This window comes from Lycium ferocissimum, chromosome 2, assembly GCF_029784015.1.
Source record: "Lycium ferocissimum isolate CSIRO_LF1 chromosome 2, AGI_CSIRO_Lferr_CH_V1, whole genome shotgun sequence".
NCBI lineage: Eukaryota > Viridiplantae > Streptophyta > Magnoliopsida > Solanales > Solanaceae > Lycium > Lycium ferocissimum.
In genome coordinates, this window is record NC_081343.1 from 8,292,771 (window position 1) to 8,300,189 (window position 7,419).

General features: G+C 32.9%; 1 long non-coding RNA gene across 2 annotated transcripts; it reads right to left on the bottom strand.

The window, feature by feature from the left end:
* Nucleotides 1-684: 684 nt before the first annotated feature.
* LOC132033529 (uncharacterized) lies at nt 685-6,058 on the bottom strand. 2 transcript variants are annotated; one of them, XR_009408756.1, is made up of 3 exons: nt 5,792-6,058; nt 3,676-3,920; nt 685-1,230 (listed from the first exon to the last, which is right to left on the bottom strand). It is a non-coding gene; the product is annotated as an uncharacterized LOC132033529 (long non-coding RNA). The 2 variants fall into 2 exon arrangements; XR_009408757.1 differs by lacking the exon at nt 5,792-6,058 and adding an exon at nt 5,327-5,581.
* Nucleotides 6,059-7,419: the final 1,361 nt, after the last annotated feature.

Below are 7,419 nucleotides of genomic sequence, written 5' to 3' on the forward strand. Positions count from 1 at the left end.
ATATAAGACAGAGAGATTATATTACTCTCTAGAGTTGAGAACCACATGTATTTTGGTTATAAGCTTATTAATACGTGTGGTTATAAGCTGTGCCTTATTTAACAATACTTATAAGTAACAAGTATTTTCTATTTTGTTAAATAAGTTAGCTTATGACACAGAGATTACAACACATGTTTTTTAATCACTTGAGTAATATAATCTTTCTCAGAAAGCTTATGATACTTACACGGTTCACACAACTAAGTATTTTTATTAGAAATGTCTTTGAGAACGAAGTAAACATTATACTTCACAAACCTTTCACAGAAGCTAACGAAAGATCTATAAATGTAGAGCACTTCATTTTCCAGGTTGGTAGTCGACCTTCGAGAAGATATCAAGATGCTACATTTCTTGAATGGTGTAGCAGTCTGTCGCTTTTAGCTTACAGCTTTAACAAAAATTAATTGTTTTCTCTTGAGCAATACTTGTGCATATCTAGTACGCGATCACATACTTGACACTTCAATCAGTGAGTCGGTGTCCCTAATATTTTGAAGTCTATGCAATGCAATGTCTTTGATTGTCGACATTCTTACTCCAAGCAGTTCTTGATTTTGTTAAAAGCAATATTCACAATTTGGTTTAATGCTAAAAAATATACATTATACCTATGTTTTCTTGATAACTCTGAATATTTGAATATTGCAAAGAAGTCATTCTTGCTATCTTGCTATAATTCAACCTCTTGTAACTACAAGAGCGATTGCACTTTGGTATGCCACATTGCTCCATTGTTAGTAAATACGCCTTGTTAACTCCAGAATTAGTTCAAATTCATCGTCTGAGAAGACATCTAAGGAAAACATCTTTTTTGTTTTTCAACGTGGAACTCAGAAAGTATCAATAGGAAAATCATACTCCAAAGACTGAAAGGAGGTTATACTTCACCGCTTGTTCAAAAATATGTTTCCTTGGTTGTCCCTGCGTAAGAGTGTGGAAATCCCCTCCAGGGTAGAATCCATGACCAAACATGAGAACTTATCAGTCTCGCATCGCAGTGTCTGTAGAGTGATGGAAGAAAAAGATGATCAAGGGACTGTAAAATTTCTCTTTTGGTCTGAGCACGAAGATGCTTTGTGGCAGCTACTTTATGTGTGACTTTCATAGCAAAGTAACATTTGGTTCGACTCAGTTCAGCCAAGTAGCCACTTCCAACATCTCCACAACCCAACCTTTTCCAGCAGTCTGAAATGGTTCAAACAATAAGCTACCACGTTTAGATCGGACAGCTTGGATAGCTTAATCAATAAACTAAATTAAGAGACGGAAAATAAAACTGAACAAACTCAAGAACAATTAATGAATTAGTGGCAAAGATCGGAGAAGCAAAAACTGAAAGGAGCCCGATTCTATCAGCTGCAGATAGACTTTAGGTTCCATAATTAACTTCTCAAATCATGTGCCAAGAGACCATATAAGTGAAAGAAATTTGAATCATGCAACAGGACTTTAAATGTTGTCTGTCATACAATGTTAAGTTTTCTGCCTAAATCAATGTATCATTTAAATGCGACAGTAAAGTAGAAAAATTACAAGCACCAGCAGAAACAAATTTTAGGCCCTCCTTCTGGACTTTTTAGGATATATAGTAGCATCTAGAGATGTATATCTAGAAACTAAAAGTTTCTTAGTCATTTCTTACTTCCACTTCCATCATTTTTCATAATTTAGTCTTCTCAGGCAAGGCTTTTGCGTACCTCCCTTCCCAGCCTTCTATTCACAACTGACCAAAAGATTCTACTTCTGAAATTCTTACCAGTTATATCTCGTTTTCGTTACCCTCATAATTAGTTATATTAAGTTGTTATATCTTATTATTTAATCCTAATAACAAATTCTGCACCGAAACAGCCTCTCTACCTCCCAAAGGTACGGGTAAGGTCTGTGTACACAATACCCTCCCTAAACCCCAGTTGTGAGATTTTACTGGGTATGTTGTTGTTGATGTCGTACAACTTCTCAGCAAGTAATAATACATAAATTGTCGCAACAATGGTTCAGTTAGAAACAAAGCTGAATTAGGTACTACTATGAAGTTCAAAAAGAAAGGCACGTCAGATTCTCGTGTACAGGAGATATCCTCATATTTGGAGATATACTGAATCTGGAAAAATAGTACCAACAGCCTTGGTGGATCTCCTTGTTAAAGAAATATACTCCGGCATTTATGAACATTTAGCTTGCAAATAATGGAGAGCGTCGTAGTGTAAGTTAATTTTAAGAGGAAAACTAAGGTATTCTCCAAGAAGTATGTAAGGAAGAGGAGGCATCTTTGTTTTCTTTTAAGTTGCAAAACCAGTTAGGAGGAAATCAAGAAAGACATTATTCAATGATATTTGAGTGGAGGACATAATTAGAAAGTGGCACTAAAAAGCACCAGCTCTTACTGGTAGAACACTTTGATAAATGGATAATACTCTTACATGGTTTCATTGAAAAAGTCGCCTTTTGTGTAAAAATCTAAGTATCTACAGATATATATCGTATGGCTATCCAGCAGATTTAACTCTTACATGGTTTAATCAAAAAAAAGTCGCTTTTTGTGTAATGTTCTAAGTATCTACAGATGGCTATCATAAAGTATATTCGTAAGTACACATCTATTTGAATCATATTAGGTAGGCAGACAACTTACTATGCAAGATAAATATTACTCGGAAAAGATAAATAGCTTAAAAAAAATGAAAAATTCAATTACCATATCACTCGAAGGTTTTATCTCAGAATATTTCTTCATTATCTGTCCATAGTTATTATATACTCACCTCATAAGACTATTTAACATCCTCCAATGCGCAGTTAGCACATAAAAGCTAGCACATAAATTCCATGCCTACATTAGGTAAAGGATAAGTTAGATCAAGTAAAGTGTCTGCTATCCTATTCCTGGCAGGCTAGAGGGAAAACATGTTATTACTTGCAAGATGTAAATATAGCTAATATAGAAAAGGTAACTCCAACTGATGGCAAAGACCAAAAATAATGAGGTACAGAAAGATACTTATTGAATAGAATTTCAAAAGTTAAGTGGTGCAAATAAATGAATAATAGCAGAATTACCCAGGTATCTGTTAGTTTCAAGTTTTTCAATATTCATTTTCTTGAAAATGCCAATTGGTGTCTCTGTTGCCAATAGTGGCATAGTCATGACTATGAAAAGTTTGCTAGCATCACAAAATTCATTTGCAGCTGTAATGGTTCCTTCCCTCAGAAAATATTACTTCACTAATTTCAAGCTGTCTGATAAGTCGAGGTAGATTTCTTCATGTGCTTTTCATTGGGATGAAGCAATTACCAAGACTCGAAATAGAATTTACCGCAATCTTTCATTTTTGAATCTTGAGAACCTTACAAATGATGAATACCTAATAATAGACTAATACATTTGTGTACCCCTTACTTTGCCTTTGGGAAGCTATAAGTCAGTCAAATTTGTCGATGATCAACGAATTTTTATTTGCTGCCTATTCTGCAAACCAGCAACAGAATCTTGATGTACCCTGCTCAAGGAATTCGTCAAACATTATTCAGAAAACACACTCGTACGAAGCCTAAAGTGAATTTATACAGTATAAGCACAATATACTGACACAAAGTCTTCGTGAAATTGCAAGAAAATAAACAACTCACATTAAAATTCGGCAAAGCAGAGAAGAAGCCAGGTTTCAAATAGAAGTTCCATCAGTAATCGTTTTCCTCGGGTAAGTTTGCAGTTCCCTATCCGTGATCTCAATCACACCATTACTTCATTTGTGCAATGAGGACGGAAGTGAGTTTTTTCTCCTGAAGAGTTTTGACTTCCATATTTGACTTTCTTTCCTAAAACAAGCCGATTTTTTCCATCTGCTTGTGCACCCTTTTGCTTTCTCCCTGCCCTGTGGTAGAAAAATAAGAAAACACCAGTGAATATCAGCCATCGGATGGACGATGAACAATAGCATGTTGATGTGAAAGGGCAAAGATTCCAAGGAGGAAAAAGTATACATGCGCTACTGTATACTCACACGATCTTTTCTACTTTTGAAAATGAAATTACTTTTAAGATCAAAATATACATTTCACTTCTGAAAGAGTGAAGACCACAAAAGATTCCCGGACACACTACAGTACATTCACATGGCCAAGCACATTACAATGTATCACATGTCATTTAACTGCGTAAAAAAATTAGAAAGGTCACTTTCACCAACTACGCACAGGACGACTTGTCAACATAAGGCTTAATATAATGATAGGATCAACATACGAAATTTCATTATTACAATCTTCTGAATCTTAAAAGTTCCACATCTTTCTTTCTTTCCATGACCTGGTGTCTTCTTAACATTACTAGTAAAATCATTATTCTCTATCACCGGTACTCTTCTACTCTATCGAGAACATGCTGTGTAGCTTAAGACGATGGGTCTGCAGAAATGAACTTTTAAGCACCTTCCTAAAACCCGGATTAGGTAAAACTCTCTATCTCAAATCAGCCAAAAGAATTGACTCACTAAAACCAGCACATGTAGGAATGTTGCTGCACAAACTGGAAGTCAAGAACCCCAAATCTACTCTTTCTCAACTTATATAGCAGAAGAAAAATATCACAGACGATCAATGGGAAAGCTACAGAGACGGACTACTCTATTAATTATGTGTGCTTGGTATTTTGCACTGAGAATACCTCGAGTAATAAAGCAGTAATCCAAATTAATTTTTTTTGGGCCTGAAACATCTTATATGGACAGGATAGCACGCACTGCAAGAACCATGTCAACATAATGCGTAAAAGTCACGAATTGCTAAAGTAAATAAAAGTATTAACCCAATAAAAAGTTGAAATTATAAGTTGTACAACGTGGGAGTAGAAATTCAGCGACAGGTGAAGAAATTATTGACATCCAGTAAGTTGAAACACAATCAAATAAATTATTTTGTATTATACTGAAAAGGAATGAGGAACATATAATAACTATAAAGATTTTAAGCTTCAAGGATTTATATTAATGCTTAGAGCATGGCTAGACCATCTTAAAAGGTTAAACTCTTCAGTTTTCTAGAACTTTACTAAAATGAGACTCAAATACAATTAAAACTTCAAAGCATAATCAGTTCACCGTGAAGAGTTGTAGTAAACTCTTTCAATAATATGTGCAGTGTATTCTTCCTAGCTACTGTAAAAGATGTATTAGCATTAAGACTATTTCCTGAAAGCATATCAAATATTAAAGAGTACAAAGAACCAAAATCGACTAATCATGAACATCTCCCATAAAAAAGTATATAAGAGTAAACAAACCTCAAAGGCCTTCTTTTTTTCTTCGATCTGATGTATGAAGTCGGTGGATTTTTTCTTGAAATAGATTTAATGTCCCAATGAGTTAAAATAAATGGAAATACTTTATCATTCTCCTGTATACGCTAGGGCTAACTATGTTACATCTACCCAAAAGTGGGTAGTTCTATTTGATAAGAGTGTGAGTGTACGGGTACATGTAATTTCTGCTGAGTTCTAAATTTAGAAGTACTACATGACTTGTGGGTGTTCCTGATTAGTATTGACATGCATGTGAAAATCCAGCAAGAAAATGTACAAAAAAACATAGGTCTAAATACTAACCCAAATTCCATTAGCAATAACAGAGTGCCTTTGAAATAAAAGAAGGAACACAGAAAATCTCAACAGAACTGAACAAAACAAAACACATAACAGAGAAATATTGAACTCAAATTGAGAAACCAAGCGAGAGGAATAGAATTCAACCTGAAGTCGAGAAAAAAGAACAGACAGTTGAAGCAACGATGAAAGCAACCAACACCAAAGCACACTCACAACATTGAGCAAACGGTTGAAGGAGAAATCAGTAGAAGTTGAGAACTTGGTTAAAAATTCTTGAAGATTCACGTACCCAACCACCCAAGAACCAAAGTAGAGAAATCTAAAAGGAGAATAAAAATTAACAGCATCTCAGAAAGGAAAACTGGAACCAAAGCAGCCAATATATTGAAAGGATGAGCAGAATTTTTTGAAAGAGAAGCTCGAGAGAGAATAGACCAGATTCTAGAATCTAACCGGACACTGAAGAAGAAAGCATATACACATGTATTACATAGCATAGGAAGAGATTATTTACAAATTTGCCCCAATTAACATCAAAATGACAACTTTGCCCTTGTTAGTCCGTTCGTCCACCTCCAAACTGTCATTTCTATATATACTATAGACGGTCTGCGCACGGGCCCAACACTTTAGATTATAGTGCATCTATGTGTATGTAGTTGTGTTTGGATACTATTTTATATATATATACACACACTATGTTCAAAACACGATTAATATAACATTGTAGTTTGTGCTCCGTATCTAAAACTTTATTATATTAGTGTTTGCTACGAATACAAAATCGGCAAATTTATTAATATTTTTTAAAAGAGAAGGCTTGTTTAAAAGGAAACTATTTTCCTCTCTTTGAGATAAAATAATAGCAATATTTAAGCATCGGTTGATACTTTCAATTATAATTCGATTAATTTAAAGGTGTAAAATACTTATTATTTTTTATCAAATTTTGATTTGGATAATTCTAATTCAAATTATTAAATTAATTTTACATGTTTAAAACGAAACAAAATAGAAATTGATTTTCTATTTAAATGAAGAAATACTATTTTTTAATTTTTGGTAAATATTCTCCGTTTAATTCATTTTACTTGTCATGTTGTCTTTTGCATGGTTTTTTAAGTAAATGTCGATTAGAATTAGAATTTGACTAATTTACCTTATTCATTATTTGATCTTCATTTGGTATATTTTTTTACGACATTAATCTCTTTTCACATTTATTAGAGTAAGCATAAAAATAAAAAAGTAATTAAATTCTATCTTATTTTAAAATATAAATATTTTAAGTATATTTATTTTAATAAACATAACAAATAAATGACATGGCGGAATAACAAATACAACAGTTTAATATCTAGATTAGATCTCAAGCTAATATAAAAAAAGAAAGAAAATTGTATGGTTTGACTACATAACCTTTTGAAGAAAAGCAATTTCATTTGCTCCTACTAATGGATTGATACGCGTAGCGAATGAATCCATCATTATTGACTTAATGAGATACTTTGAAATTACATGAATATTGTTTGATTTTTTAATTTGGGATGCATTTTTTTTTTTTTGGGACATTATTAGTTTGCACTATTTTTATGCATATATATATATATATATATATATATATATATATATATATATATAATATGTTCAAAATACGATTAATATAACATTGTAGTTTGTCTTTCCGTATCTAAAACTTTATTATATTAATGTTTGCTACGAATACAAAATCGGCAAATTTATTAATATTTTTTAAAAGAGAAGACTTGTTT